Here is a 16,836-nt window from a genome sequence, read left to right as displayed (position 1 = left end):
GAAAATTTTGACCATGTGATGTTCTTTAACGTGCACTCTTATCGCACAGTATACACGGGCCTCCACCATTTCGCCTCCATCGAAATGCGACCGACCCGGCCGGTATCGTACCCGCGACCTTCGTTAGGGTTAGCAGCCGAGCACCCTAGCCACCGTAGCGGACAATGCTGACCGTATATATGGCCACGGGTTCCATACCGGCCGCGGTGCTCACACTTCGATGGATTCAAAATGTTAGAAGCCCGTGTACTGCTCAGTGTCAACGCACATTAAAAAACACCACATGATCGAAATTTGCGGAGCCATGGATCCACTACGGCATTATTGATAATCTCATCGTTTCTTGACACAACATGCTCAACGCAGTCGCAAAAAATTCAGATAAGCAATCCAGTCGCAACCACACTACATGCTCATAGCACTCGAGCATTGGGGTACGTGCATTGTTGTGCACTGGAGCGTAAGCTTATCGTTACCACTCCGAGGCGCCTTCCACAATGTTCACGTCCGGGAGTTGTCTGCGCATGCAGCATTTGCCGAGCCACACAGGTAGTACGGTGCAATAAGCAGGGTACAGCGCATGCGTCAACTTATCGATATACCTTGCCCATGCTGGTAAGTCTTGTCCGAGCAGATGTGGGTTACAATTACCGGGTGGTACCTTAGTAAGGTGGTGCCCCGGAACGCATTGGCATTCGATGAAATTTTCGATGAAGCCACTCAGGACGAAGCTTTGATATGTTCGTATTGATAGGACAGCCGATCCTGGAGTTGCCAGCGCACGCTTCACGACGATCACCAGAAAAACGATAAAAAACAAACAAACAAACAGGAAGACCATTCCACAGATGCTTTGGGTATCGAGCGCTTATATTTGGAAAGGACAAAAACTAGGCGGAACTGCCATGGGATCGACACGTTCTGACAGGTCACGAAATATAATGAGCCTTTCCTAGATGCGTAATTAGTAGTGTATCAGTGGCTACGTTTCTTATAAACCAAAGCCGTGAAACGGGTCTGGATTATCTTCCGTTTACTTTACTCACTTACTTTACTTCCGTTTACTTACGTTTGACTCGTGCGGCCCTGTTGCCTCCACCATTATTGGCGTCTAATCAGCCGAGCGATGGAGGAGACCAAATTCCGTGAAGCTCGCATTTGCATAAAGCTTACGAGAAAAAAACAGGAAAGAAAACAAAAACTGAGGTTCTAAACCGCCTGAGACAGTTTTCAATCATTTTCGGGCAGCATTCAATCACGCACGTATCGTTCAAAAGTAATTGAGTACAGCGCGAATTACTAGCACATAATGATAACCGAGGAATCACTCACCACATACGTAGTCGGTAATAACCTTGGGCTGCTAATGCGCTCTGGCTAAACTTGATATTTTTTTTGCTATCTTTATTACTCCCGTGCCGTTGACAACGCAAAACAGTAGGTAATTCAAAGAACATTAAAAAAGTGTTTGCACCAATATTTGCGCCTCTGTTCTCAACGAAAATCGAATATACGCCACATTAAACATCGCAGAGAAGCAATGTTTTACTTAAACGAGTCGTATAAGATGATGGACCCATCGAAATTACTTGCGGGACATCTCTGTGGTTTGATGTATTGGTCAATCTTATGTCAGACCGAAAAAAGCTACATATACGCGCCCCGAGCTAGAAAATTGTTTGTTAGAGATCCGTATAAAGCCAGGGGTGCAGCCAGAAATTTTTCTCGGGGTGGGGCACCTCCTTGAAATGGTCATTTTTTCCTTTCTGCACTACAGTGAAAAACAAATTCGTGGGGGGGGGGGGGGGTGCCAGTACCCAACTACGCCTCTGTATAGAACAATGTAACCAATAGCTCGCACGGCCCTATGAATCGTGGTGTTGCGTATGACTCACGAGTACCGTATGCATTAAACGGCACAAGCAAAACAGCCGTACAGCAAGCAGCTGTCCTCACTGAGCGTTGGATGCTTCTTGTCGCTCCTGTAGTCGAAACGTCAGTGGTGGAGCCGGTCTCACAAACCGCACCGCGCACAAGTCCGGCGCACCACACACGGCATCATCGATAAGAAGCACAAAAGTTTCAGCGTAGACCACCGCACCATGGAAAACAGACCTGAAAAATCAGTAAGTCAGCGAGTCCAGATAATTTGACCGTTCGCTGCAAACTGCGTCACCGAATCCTAAGTTGGGCACTTGGTCTTGACGCTAAGCGAAGTGCACGTATCCTTGACCGAACCTTCGCCACGAAACACAGCGCGTGCGCACCGACAGCGCAACTACGGAGAACTGAGCAGGCGAACGCGGTGCGATCGCGCTCCTACGAGTCTTGCGACCGCGCGAGCGAACGGCGCCGCGACAGGGATTTCAGAGCGCAGCCGAGAAGGCGCCATAGGGAACCACGTTCGCCATGGCGCGCTCCATGATGTCCGTACCAGGACAAGGCTTAGGGAGCGCGCCGCTCGCTCCCTGATCTGGGGAAGCCGCGGTGCTCGGCGCACGAGGCGGCAACCGGATCGTGCTTCCCCGCAGTTGGCTATTGGCGGTGCTGTCGTGTGCACGCTGCTTCAGCGGCCGTCTTTCAGTGCGAGTTGCTCAGTAGCGTTTGGGGCGATGACATTGTTTGTGGTTCCGTTGTTTGCAAGCGTTATCGAGACGTTCGCAGAAACCATGCACGTTTTAGTCGTAGAATTGCTCCGCTTGTTCTGGCTCATAACTAATGTTCCCTTCTTCGCGGAACTTGCCACTCCTCGCCCTGCTCGGAACGTTCGAAGAGTGCTCGAATGTTCCGCTGGCAGCCATGACTATTTCGGCATGTGCCGAATATCAACCCCGCGGTCGCACTTTACGGGTAAGAGCGTCGTTGTGGCGAGGTGTGATCCCTGCGTGAGAGCGTGTGCGGTCAGTGTTTGCCGTTCAGATACCACAGCGCCTGCGGCCTCCTCCTTTGGATTACATCGTCGTGTTTGGTCAGCGTTTTGTGCGCGTTAAAGGCCTGTGTGCCGTGTTTGTGTGATCTTTTGGATACCCGCTGATATGGATTACACGAGCGAATGGATTGACACGATGCGCTTTTTGGATACATGAAACACAGGTGAGATTTTTTATCTGCTTTCATTAAAGCGTGTAAGATTTCAGGAATCATCTGATGACCACGTCATAATCATTACTTTTTTTTTCTTACTATTGATATGACTTGTGCGATGCTGGCTATAGCCACATTTTTAACCATTATTAGCCCATTTAATTAAATCGCTAATTTTCGGATATTATGGGCAGTGTAGGACTAATTATCCAAGCACAAGAGTTGTTCGAACAGTCTGGAACAGCAAATGCACATCTAACTTCATTTTGATCGTGCACAACTTGCCGGTACGTGAATTTTTCGGAGCTGATTACCATAACTTTTTGGCTGCCTACGTCTACGTTCGTAGACGTAGTTTATTAAGCAAATTACACAAAGGGAAACTGCTCAGTTCCAGTGGCAGCTCGTGCCTTCAGTGTCAAGTGTTTTTTTTTTCTTTTACCCATACTCCAAGAATGAGCAGCATAAGCTAACAGCTGCGACAACTGTGCAAACAAAAGTAAACGGCAGGGGGCAGATCGCGCCTCTGCTTAGGCCTAACTGATTTATTTATTTACAAGATACTGCAGGCATGGAGCCCAAGCAGGAATGGTACAGGCAGTAAGGCAATCAAGCCAAACATCACACAGCATACAATAATTCAATCATCACACACATACAACAACAATGCAACCAAACTTATCGTAACAGTGATGATTTAGGTGGGAATGTGTGAATCGCAAAGGGAATCAAAGGGAAACAACAAGACACTGAAAGTAAGAGAAAGAAAAACTGCAAAACATTTTTACATCCTCAGGAAAACATGTGTGTCAATAGAATCTGTCGATAGCAGGGCGGCAAACGGGTAAATTGTTCCACTCACAGATTGTGCGCAGGAAAAACGAAAATTTGAAGAGATTAGTTTTGGAGAAATACGGAGTTAAGGCAAGGGAGTGTGAATGACGACCGCGCCGTGTTTCCAGGCGACCAATGTAGAGGCTGTGATCAAATAAGAGCTTCCGGTTAACTATTTGGTGCAGTAATTTTAGCCTAAATGATTTACGTCGTGATTCTAATGTTGGGATACCATGTCGTTCCATCTGGGCAGAAACGGAGTCTGTTGGACCGTACATACCATAAATAAAGCGGACGGCCCTTCTTTGAATTATTTCGAGGCATTCGATAATGGTTTTAGTGTGAGGATCCCAAATAACGCAGGCATATTCAAGTTTAGGTCTAACTATAGAAGTATATGCTAAGTATTTAACCTCAGAGGGAGCGGTTTTGAGTTTGTGTCGCTATAAACAAAGTTTACGGAAAGCGGCAGCGCATATGTTAGTTATGTGAGAGTTCCAACTTAAGGTACTGGTTAATGTTACGCCAAGATATTTGTGTTCATCTACTTGCTTAAGCGGTTGGTCACAAGTACAATAAGAGAATTCAAGGGGGTGTTCCTTTCTAGTCATTCGGAGGTAAACTGTTTTGTCATGGTTTAATTGCATGTTTGTAGTTTTACTCCAAGAAGCAACGTTTTCTAACGCCGAGTTTAACGCAAGTTGGTCCTCCATGCTATTGATTTCATTAAACAGTATACAGTCATCTGCAAAAAGACGTATTTGGACCGGACTGTTTATAACGTTAACAATGTCATTACAAAAAATAAGGAAAAGTAAAGGGCCTAGCACACTTCCCTGCGGTACGCCAGACGTGACAGGGAGAGCGTCAGAAGTGCTTCCATTAATGTCGACGTACTGTCTACGGTTACTTAAATAGGCAGTTAGCCAAAAGACGATGAACGCTGGAAGCTTGATTTGAACTAATTTATCGATTAATTTGTCGTGCGATACGCAATCGAAGGCCTTACTAAAATCTAAGAGTATGAGGTCAACCTGTCCCCCCTTATCAAGAACTGAAGAAGCGTGGTGAACAACTGTAAGTAGTTGAGTGACTGTCGAGAATCCCTTGCGAAACCCGTGTTGAAATGGAGAAAGGATTTGATGGGTATCTAAAAATTGTGTAATGAACGTAGAAACAACGTGTTCAAGTAACTTACAGGCGGATGATAACATAGATATGGGTCTGTAGCTGGGAATTAAGCGCGGGTCGCCTTTTTTGGGAATAGGTACGATACGGGCTATTTTAAAATCAGAAGGTAGCGTGGCCGTACGAAGAGAAGATTCAAAAATAAGTACAAGAAATTTCGTCAAGGTTTCAGCATAACGACGGAGAAATGCGTTCGGGATGCAATCGGGCCCTGGCGTCGATTTGTTTTTAATTCGAAGTAACATATTTAAGACACCATTGTGCGAAACAATATTGACATCAGGGTATGAAGCTATTGAATTACTCTGTTTCAACTGAGACTGCGAAAATACGCTATGGAAAAACAAATTGAAGTGATTCGCGATTGCTCGAGGATTAGTCAATTTAGATCCGTCGACTGAAATTTCAGTTATGTTTTCATTGCGCTGTCTAATAAAGTTCCAGAATTTATGTGGTTCCTCTCTTAGGAAGTTCGGTAAAGTAGTGTTAAAGTAGAAATTTTTGGCACGAGTAATAGCATTGAAAAGGGTAGCACGAATTTCGGCGAGTTGTTGAGGCGCTGTACGTTTTTTTCGCAGGCGCTTGGCTTTGCGTTTAAGGTGAATTATAGATCTAGATATCCAGGGCGTATATTTAGCGGTCTTCCTACCTTTATCGGGTACGAAGTTTCGCAAACAGAATAAACACATATTTTTAAATTTATTCCAAAGGACTTCAACATCGTGATCATTGAAATTTGGCCAGGTATTTTCTAAATACTCAGTAATTGCAGTGTCATTAGCTTTCGCAAAGTCTTTCACTTTTTTGAGAGCTGGGCAACTTTTTGCATTTTTGTATTGAAGGGAAATGGATGCAAAAACAATTTTGTGATCTGAGAAACCGTGTTCCACAGACACGTGGTACTTTTCGAAAGATCTGGGCAGGAAAACAAGGTCAAGTAGAGAGGATGAATTGCCACAAACTCGGGTTGGTTGCTGAACTATTTGAACAAGGTTGTGTGAAAACATAACGTCGAGAATATCGTCATTGTGACAAGAATCGGGTCTTGTTTTCAAGCGGTCCCAATCAAAGTTGGGCAGATTAAAATCCCCTAGGATGAAAAGCTTATTTTTACTGAAAGAGGCCAAATGAGATCGCAAATTTACAAGAAAATCGGGCCCAGAATCAGGCGGTCTGTACACAGCGATAACAATGATTACTTTGTTTCCGAAAGAAACCCTTAAACATAGGCTTTCAGTATCTGGCGATTGCGCTAGAAGGGATGCTTTGATACTGGTTTTTAAAATCACTGCAACATCCCACCTCTAGTTGGCCGGTCTCTTCGAAATATTTTGTAACCTGGCGGAACTAAGTTGTCATCAGGTATTTCACTGTGAAGCCATGTTTCCGTAATGACGGTCAAGTGTGGGCCATGACATAACAAAAGGGCTTCAAGCTGTGCCGTTTTGTTAACGAGACTGCGGGCATTTAAGTTAACGACCCTGATGGCAAGTTCAGATGACTGTCACAGAGCGGACGGGTTAGGATTGTTACCGTTACCATCGGAAGATCTTTCGCAAGTAATTTTTTTTTTTCACACGAGAGCTGCTGTGTGTCGCATAAAGATAAAAGTTATTTTTATAAAACGACGCGCACTCGAATAACACCCGAACTCTCCCCGTACACGTGGTTAAAAACAGAAGCTGAAACGTAATATATAGGTGTTGGCTGGCCGTGTGTTTCTTTTTTTCATTTTTAGCGGACCAGTGTGGTGAGTAGAGGTATTTGCCTCATTTCTGTGAAATACACGCTACAGGAGTTTTTCACAGCACAGCTATTATGATCAATATTTGCCCGCAGACACGCAGACATAGAGGGAAAGCGATAGAAAAACACACACACACACAAAGGCGAGAAAGTATAGCCTTACACAGCATAGTATCTATGGTACAGTATAGTATAATACAGTATAGTATAATACGGTATAGTATAATGATGAATAAAAAAAGGAACAGGTAGAAAAAAAGTCGGGAGAAGTGCCCATTAGCTCTGCTGTGACAGCGCAAACTGAGGTAATTTTCTTGCTTGCGAGATTCTGTCAACATGCTCAACTGATGATGTTGAACCTTGGGAATCAGTAGAAAAATATTGGAGCCACTGAAATTCAGAACTCGGTAGTGTTTTTGCCACATCTGTTTTAAAGTGCCATTTTGTGCATACTTCCTTTTACTCTTTGAAAACGAAAAAAATTTTTCATTGCAATGTTCTTTTTCTTATTCGTTTTCTGGAACCATGTGAAATACGATTTCACAAACTGTGTGTGTGTTTTCTAGCCTACAAAGAGCTTCGTTACGGTAGTGGAGATGTGCGACGTCAGGCGATCGTATTGGTCGGGCTAGTAGCCAGAAATCTTTTTTCGGGGGGAGGGGTGGGCGGGCTTCTTGAAGGCCTTGAAAAGCACAATTTCTTTTATTATTCATGATAGCGAACCTCTCACCACCGAAATTTCGGGAGAGGGGCAAAGGGAGTCAACACTATCCCTCTCTCCCCCAGCTACGGGCCTGGTTTGCGTAATGCGTTTCTGGATCGAAAACCATTACACTTGTCCAATGGCTTCGTTGCTCCATTGTCATGCCTCTGCAATCCATATACAGACTAAGTTATAGTGGATCATGTGAGTTGGATGTTTTAGCTTTCATGTCAAACACAAAAAAATGGGCATTTTGTTTATATATATATATATATATATATATACATATATATATATATATACATATATATATATATATATATATATATATATATATATATATATATATATATATATATATATATATATATATATATATATATATATATATATATGGCTAAGATGACGTCAGCGCAGCGTACTTACAGCGTGGGTGATCCTGCCTCAACGTGTTGAACGACCGGCAGGAACGTCATGAAACTTGGGAAACTATCGCAGGTCAGAAAATAACCGACTGCTCCGTTTCGGTTGAACAAAACCACTAACTTTATTTCGATAGGGATGCCCGTTGCCGAGCCAGGTCGGGAGAATGCCAGTTGGGGAAAAGAAAAAGGCTGAACTTGGCAGTTTTTTTAGGGACTTTTCGCCAACATAACGACAGAACCGACGGAATGAAGTGATAACCTTAAAGTGACTACGTGAACTTAGCCCGAGCTGGTACTACGACATGCAGCTTTAGTAGACGCCTGTGCAATGCAATCGATATTTATGAGTGCTTGATTTGGCGCACACAGAGAAGCCCTGAGGCGTGCAAGAATACACGTGCTGCGCATGTTTACTTACGAAATAATGTATTCTAGCCCACCAAATTGTGTGTTTCCCCTTCTATTTAATCTAGAAGGTCTTCATTACAACGTTACAAGGATTGACTTTTTAGAAAATTCGTAAATTAGACTCTCGGGGTTAAATGCGCCCGCAGAGTGAAACGAAGTGAGTCTACACACCGCTTGTTTTTCTTTTTTTTTCAGGCTTAAGATAATCTAGACGCAATTAATTAATTTTAAAGCCACTCGATTCTTGGCCAATCCCTCACAGTGGGTATGCGCCACTAACAATAGGAGAACAACAACAACAACAATAGACGCAATTAACGAATGCATTCGCCGGCTCACCGAAGAGAAGGACTTCACAAGACAAATGTGAAAATAAGTAAATAAGGGAGTAATTCCATAGAAAACAGGAACGGCCGACAAAGCCGCTGAGCACACGGCATTGAGACGACGGCGCAGATTTTCGACACGCCCCGCCGCGGTGGTCTAGTGGCTAAGGTACTCGGCTGCTGACCCGCAGGTTGCGAGATCGAATCCCGGATGGGGTGGCTGCATTTCCGATGGGGGCGGAAATGTTGTAGGCCCGTGTACTCAGATTTGGGTGCACGATAAAGAACCCCAGGTGGTCCAAATCTCCGGAGCCCTCCGCTACGGCGTCTCTCATAATCATATGGTGGTTTTGGGACGTTAAACACGACATATCAATCAAATTTCCGACACATAGCCGATAGCACAACCTGCAATTAAATTTTAAATGTTTCTCGAGAAAGTTCCTCTCGAATTTAGTGCATGTTCTTTTTGGCACTTGAGTACAGGTGTCCCAACAGTAAAACTGAGCATGTGAGCTGCGGCCGAATCGTGCAAAAGTATATTAAAAACTGCAAGACGTACTGCACGCTTTATCAGCAGATGCGCTGCAGATGGCGAGAGCGAATCAGCTTGATCCATACCGGCGCTCTAATGATGGCCTTATCGCTGGCTGGGGCGAAGCCGTGGTGTGAACATCACTGCTCGGCCGGGGCAAAAGCGCTGGCACTCTTCACGACTCAGAAAACGCACACGTTCGACGTCTGCACATCGTTCAGCAAGCGGGCCAGCAGAACGAAAAAAAAAATTCACAGCATATATCCACGGAGTCAATGATGATGAGTGGGGTCAACATCGCGGGCTCTCATCTCAGCCGTCCATTCGTCCGCCTATCTGTCTCCGTCCGTCTGTGTGCCCGTCCGCCGCCCTATCAAACTCCTACTAATGCACACGCAACAGGCGTCCACGTCATTTAGTGATCACTTCACGTACTCACCTAAACAGCGCAGCGCCATCTAGTGAGAATTTTGAGAAGTAGGGTAGGCTACTACGTAGGAGGGACTAGGCCTCAGCGTTAGGAGCTGCGCTCCTAAAAGGCGTTCATAAAAACTGATGCGAAGGAAAATACAAGTCGTGCTTTACATGAGAACTAACGGGGAGTGGGGTGTAGACATGGCAGGCGTGCCGTCGTATATGAAAGACAGGACATCAAAGCGAGGGTGTTAATAATAATATCTGGGGCTTTACGTCCCTGAACCCCGATATGATTACGAGAGACCGTAGTGGAAGCCTCCGGAAATTTGAACCATGTGGTGTTCTTTAACCTGCGCTGACATCGTACAGTGTGCACGAGCTTCTACCATTTCACTTCCATCGAAATGCGACCGCCACGATCGAGATCGAATACGTGACCTTCGGATCACCAGCCGAGCACTGTAGCCACTGCTCCACTGTAGCGGACATAAAGAGAGACAGTTAGAGATAGACAAGGAATAAGGGACGCTAACTTGACGACGTTCAGTTTTCTATGCATACACGCAGGAAGAAGAGAGTAAGGGAGTAAAATAGGGACAGAAAGTAAGACGCACATGGATAGAAAAGCTCGACCTAGAAGGTGCAATGTACTAACATGCTTCACACTTGGAATCAGAAAGTAAACTCGGCCAGCCGTCACATTCCGGAGGCACTTGGCAGAAAATTAATTAATGGCACTAAATGCTAAAAGCGACCACCTTAAAGAAAATCATTGCCGCGCTTGCTTCAATTAGGTCCGTACGAGTAAGCTATGGCGGTACAAAACTAAAGAAGTCGTGCTGCAACAAATACGAAAAATAATAAAAAAAAAAACGAGTGAGAAAGAACGTGAGTAAATGTTGTGTTTGAACGTTCTGAACTAAGGTAGAAGTAAGAAAACTCACAATACTGCTTACCGGTGTACAAGTGTATTGTTTACTTTTCTCGACTCCCTCTCTCCCCTCTCGTCGTAATACCTCTCTCTCTCTCTCTCTCTCTCTCTCTATCTCTCTCTCTCTCTCTCTCTCTCTCTATATATATATATATATATATATATATATATATATATATATATATATATATATATATTACACAACAGTACAGACGGCTGAAGTACGCTGCACGGTGCGTGCGCATTCTGTCAACCACTGTTGTGTATAGCGAGTGCGTATTGTCGATTTTCCGCACTTTAGTGGCTTGACGCCACCTTTCGTAAACTGAAGGCTAGTGTAAACACTCGCTCGCTCGCTCGCGCGCTCGCGCGCGCGCGCGCACACACACACACACACACACACACACACACACACACACACACACACACACACACACACACACACACACACACACACACACACACACACACACACACACACACACACACACACACACACACACACACACACACACACACACACACACACCACATGCACGAATGAATGAATGCATACACGCACACAAACGCACGCATCCCAGGCGCCACCCTTCCGACAAGCCATAGTCGTCGGTAACACGCGGCGAAGTCAAACTTTCCACTTTGTGGCAGCTTGAATCTGGGCGTCAGGAGCAAGCGGCAATGCTATCACTTTCCGTTGTATACCTCTGCCCGCATACTGCTTCCGACATTGACGACAAACGAACAACAAAATAATAATAAGCACGAAAATGGGAAGGGAAGAACAACGTGCTCGAAAAATCTTCTCTATCTCTCGCTTGAGGTTGCCATCATTATCTGTGGAAACTATGAAAACGCGAGCGCTCACCAACCCCCTCGCCTGATCCCCAGAGCCGCGAGTTTCGAGCGGCCGTTGTCGAGAGGACAGGCGAGCGCCGGCGTCTCGGGGGAAAATCTTAATCCTAATTTACTTCGGCCAACCGTTTGATGGAGGCGGCGAACTGGCGGACTCGGATATAGAGACAGCGAAATAAACAGAAAAGTTGAGAAACGAAATAATCATCCAGACGTTATGCCGGCCAGAAAAAAAAAAAAAAAAAAAACCTGTACAGCCTACAAGTGAGGAGCGGCAAAGAGAGATTGAAGGGCTGCGACGGAACCCTCGAAGAACAAAAAGAAACAGTATATATACTCGACACGGTCGGTTGCACATGGGAAAGGGTTGACACGGTAGGAAGGAGGAGGTACTGCGTTTACACGCGCACACACGTACAGAACATCAGAATCTGGGCGCGTATGAGCGCGCATCTGTGGGAGCCGATAAGTTGGTGCGTAAGGCGAAAAAAAGTTTTGCCGGAGCAGCAACAGCACCGAAGCCGATCGATCAAAAAGCCCGCGCAGGAGAGAGGAGATCGTGCGCTCTCTCTCACTCGCCCGGGCCGTTGCTGGCAGATAAAGCGGCGACGCCGCGTAATGTAACATGTCCCTACTACGCGAGAAAAGTATTGTACTGCAAGAGCGAGGGAAGGAATAGAGAAACAAGGAGACTCAGGCAGCTGGCTGTCCACGCTAGGCGGCAGTGAAGACGAAGCCGCGACCGGGTGCTGGGTGGGTATGTATATATAGTGTAACAGTTCGAGCGCGTAAAACTTTCCTCGGAGAGGGCGCCGCATTCACGACCGCGAGCGCATGGCAACGTCTTCCCCAATCTGCGGCTCGATAGCGTGACTGACAGGCTTGGCTGTTCGCTTGCCCGCCTGTGTAGCCCTCCGGGGAAGACGGCTCCTGCTTTGCGAGGTCGATGTTTAAAACTCGACTTTAAAACAGTAGCGTCCGCAGAGCTAGGCTTTGCCTCCCGTAAGACAGCGTGCTCAGGAGGTTCAATCGGGAGAAAGCGTCCACTACGAAGCAACCATCACATTCGCGTGTACACATTCCGAGGTCCAAAACGCCCATTCGAGAATTATTTTCGCTAAATAACAGATCACGCGAGTCCTGTCTCGTCTGTCCGGCATTACTGGTGGGCTCTTTTGTGAAAACTGTTGATTGTTGACAAAGTTAGTGATATGTTCCAGGGGGAAAAAAAAACTGCAAGTGTAAATAAAACTTCTTTCTGTTTTTGTTTTTCTCCCTCTGCGCCACAGTGTTAGGAAGGGTGTAGCTATTGCATAAAAAAAAAAAACGCTTTTGTTGACGAAGTGAGCCAAAAGCGTACAGTTCTTTCGTTCCTTTTCTTTTTATTCTTTTTCTTTAAGGAATTAAACTGGTGTAGTTAAGCTATAATGTTACTTTTATGGAGGGAGAAAAAGAAATTAAAAGTGATGCTAATACCAAGTCGAGTCCGCGATGTAATTATCCAGGTGATGCTGGATTTATTTTCACATTAAGTTTCTTTGTGTGATGTTCCTAAGCTTCGGCAGCGGGGAAGCCACACAATCTCGACAGCTGGAGATAACGCTGGCAAGTGTTCCGCACAGCTTTTAAAAGTTGTGCCGATAACTGCGCCCGTATGACGACGTAACGCGGCGATAGCCGAGATCGACCTAATCTGAGGGGACCTCTCACGTGCGGTATTTAAATTTCAAACGACGTACTGTGATGCAACGAGCTACCATTTCCCAGCGTACGCCACGTGTGTGTCGAAATAAATCCCACACGTGTGGCTAGAAGGCACCCGCCCTATAGGCTGTCTTTCCATCATTTTCCATCATTATCACGTGCGGTCTGCAACACGCCACCGTTCTGGGAAAATATCACTCGTGTACGCGCGTTTCCGGGTGTACCGGTATATTTAGAACACCTGTACTTCATCAATAGACCGGTTAATTTTTTTTTCGTTCTATATATATATGTGTGTGCAGACGTTCAGGTAACCCAGAAATGTTCCATTAAACGCCCTCTCTATAACCTTGATTATTTGAGCACGCTTTTATACTTGCCTACGTTCTCACAACATACCTTCACCAGCACGGCTCGAGCACATAGCTGACAAAGAGAAATAACGGGGAATAAGAGAAAGGCCCCCGTTCTAACTCTGCATGTGTGCTAAAATTCGCCAAAGCCAGCATACAAGCACGCAGGTATGTTTGACGCGGCGGAGGCAACGCAACCTGCGCGTTTCCTACGTCGTCTTCGTTCGCGGAACCAATATAAACACCGGTCAGCAGGAGGTATTATCCAGATCCCTTCATCAACAGAGCGTCGCTGTCGTGTGCTCTTCCGCGTGATTTTACTGTGGCGCTTATGTAAGCCTGATTCTCAACCCCATATGGTACCGTATAAACCTCTCCATTCTTTTTTTTTTTTATTCCGTCGCGGAAATTATTTGTGGACGATGATGTACACTGCGGGGCATTCTGCACCGCCTCTTTACGAGTCCGCAGTGATGGCAGTGAGCATCATGCGACACGGCCGCCACTTTCTAGCCTGTGGTGCACTTTCTAGCCTGTGGGCTCTTTGACTGCGGTGCATTGGGCGTTGGTGGCATTGCTGGCACTGGCGGCCACTGTTGCTTAAGGGAAGGCTCAAGGAAACTCGGAGAAGGAGATCGCGTTATTCGTCCAGGTTTGGTTGACAAGCGCTCGCTTTGTTGAGGTCTCTCATGACCGCCATGCGCACTCTCCTCGGTGAAGTGACAACTCCACCAGTTCAATGCGCACGAAAAGTTCTGGATTCCTTGTAGCCAGTTTTTTCAAGACTTTTGTGAGGCATTCTGGATTCTAGTCTACATTTAGACAACTGCATAAGAACTGGTCTCGAGCACGTCCCAGTTGTGACTGTCGTAGCGAGTATCACGTGTTCTCTCTTTACTCCTTCCCTTATCTATTGTTTCCCCCACTTTACCCCTCCCCCGTGTATTGTAGCAAACCGACTATAACCTGGTTAACCTCCCTGCCTTTCCTTTACATATTTCTCTGTCTCTCCCAATTTACTTCTTGCTCCTGCCGACCAACTTTCTTCTCTATTTTTGATAGAATTAACCATCTATGAATTGATTGGTTCGTTGGTTGTTCAATTGATCGATCGATTGATTTTCAAAGATATGTCCGGAAATTGTAGATTCATCGCTTCGCTTGCTACTACTGCTGCCAGATTGTGCGAAAAGAGTGTTGTGTTCATGAAACGGGGTCATTAGGAGTAGATCGGGACATTTGGTGTGATTTCTTTGCGCACACCAAAATGGAAAGATCCGAGGCATATATGGCTTATCGCTCATTTTAAGGAAGAGAGGGCTCGTTTCGCCGTATTCAAGGCGAGAAAGTAGAGATACAAGATAGCTTGACAAACGACACGAGAACGACAAAAAGTTCAATGTCTTTCGTGCGTTCACGGAGAAGGAAACAAGACAGCGTTTTTCGCTCGCGTGGCAAACACCGTACCTCCTGAAACTTTCGCAGTTTGTATGCCTATGTTACACACACACTCGCACATTAAATACTCGCACACGTGCTTACGTGAGGACGCCAGGACCCTCAAAGTAAGATGCTAGCTGTATGCCTGCTTCATTAGCTTATACGAGGGATGCCAAATGAAGACAGTGAAGACTGCAGGAGGGCGAAGACGGCTAGATGAGCGCCAGATATCTGCGTCTTTAAAAGGTACTGCTCCAGGAACCCACGCCGTTCATCGAGTGCATTATATTGACTTAACCAAATTCGCTACTTTTTGTTAACACCAGCATTTCTCAGGCGTCCCGCTCTCTAACACAACACGTACTGTGTTGACTGAAGTAATTAGCTGCTTCGTGGCATCTTGTTGTGGCCGTCCACCTCGCAACATGCAAACGCGCTTTCGGACGGGGCACGACGTATATACTAAAGCCACGAAAACAGACGAGGCGCAATGAAGCGTGCAAACAGAGAAGTGCCCTGTTTATTAGTCGCAGCGGAAGCCGCATGACTTGCATTTCGGCTGCACAACCACGGCGCACCGCGCTTAGAAGAGGGGGCACGGAAAAAAAAAAGAAACTAAACAAGCCGTGCGCTCTGTTTACCGACTCGACGCCTTTTAGCCGACGCAGGTCGTCCACAAAAAACGGGGAGTCGCCAGCGGCGTATAGATAGGCGCCCGGCGGCCAAGTTTAACACTCTAACCGGCTTCGCGGTGTACAACGTGCCCCATGGCAACCGAGCGAAGCGAGACGTTTAGGCTCGCCGCTGGAGAGCGTTCAATTACGCTAAGCCTCGGGGCTATGAGAGTCACGTGTTCGCTCCCTTCTCATCCCCATCCTCCCCAACCCTCGTCTTTGTCGAGGTGGCTTTACTGCAAAGGATGCGGAGGGTGCCTGTGCGGGAGGTTCCTGGCCCACGGAGCGCCTTCACCCCGGAAATACGCGCAACGAGGCGCCGACCAGCGTGCTCTGTGTTTATGAACAAGCTTCCTGTTTACAAAACAAAAAAGAAACACTGTGACGTCGTAAACACGCGAGATCGCAGGAAGCTGGAAGAGAAAATCAAGGGAGGAATCTGCCACGTCTTGCGCAACGTCAGTTGTAACAGCGCAACTTCAGCGAGGAATATTGCGTGTAACCACAGTATTGTACTGCCCGGCAACTTTGCTCTTGCGATGATGTTTTATAGTTTGTTTTAACTCTTGCGATGATGTTTTATAGTTTGTTTTAACCAGTGTAAACGCACAAAGGCTTCGGTGCAAGGACAGTTCCTCGACTTTTGGTCTATATGTATATTTTATTTTCTCCTACTTTTTTTTACAATAGAAATTAGTTATTATAAGAGGTGAAAAGTGTCGGTTACCATGTTATTACGAAAGAGAAATATGTGAGGATTAGACGTCACATCGCAACACTAAGACTATGAGACTACGATGTATCTCTTCCACCTAATGTCTCCCCCCCCCCCCCTTTTTTTTTCTTTTTTCCTTAACCTGCACCCTCAAGGCTGTACAAATGGTTTCACCGTTGAAACGTGGCCGCGATTGCGTGGGATCAAACCCACGACCTCGAACGCGGCAGTAGAAATGCAAAGACCCATCTTGGCCAAGTGCCTGCAGAGGGCATTCTTTCCGACGTAAAGTTACAAGCGAAATAACTCCTCACTCAATGGGCTCAAGCCGTGACAGACCCCGGGTGAGAAAGAGGAGAGAGTGGGTGAGGCAGTAAGCGAATCAAACTGGCTAACTTTTGTGGCAAGAAATTACCGCCCCTCTAGGAGAGACTTCTCCTTGCCAGCCAGCCCCCACCTCCCCTCCCTCCCCCGGCTCTTGCTCAGCGCCAACGCTGA

General features: G+C 46.2%; 2 protein-coding genes across 3 annotated transcripts in view; one reads left to right on the top strand and one right to left on the bottom strand.

The window, feature by feature from the left end:
- The window catches only part of LOC142814514 (uncharacterized), a 200,293-nt gene that overhangs the window by 115,062 nt on the left and 68,395 nt on the right, over positions 1–16,836 (bottom strand). The window lies entirely within an intron of this gene.
- The window catches only part of LOC119172231 (cholinesterase), a 306,247-nt gene continuing 291,763 nt past the window's right edge, over positions 2,353–16,836 (top strand). The window contains exon 1 of the mRNA XM_075893350.1: positions 2,353–3,093. The gene's annotated coding sequence lies outside the window, so the exon portion shown is untranslated. The remainder of the gene's footprint in view (positions 3,094–16,836) is intronic.

The sequence above is a fragment of the Rhipicephalus microplus genome, chromosome 4 (genome assembly GCF_043290135.1).
Source record: "Rhipicephalus microplus isolate Deutch F79 chromosome 4, USDA_Rmic, whole genome shotgun sequence".
Lineage (NCBI taxonomy): Eukaryota > Metazoa > Arthropoda > Arachnida > Ixodida > Ixodidae > Rhipicephalus > Rhipicephalus microplus.
The sequence above is the reverse complement of the archived record's forward strand: the minus strand, read 5'-3'. Positions and strand labels throughout refer to the sequence as shown.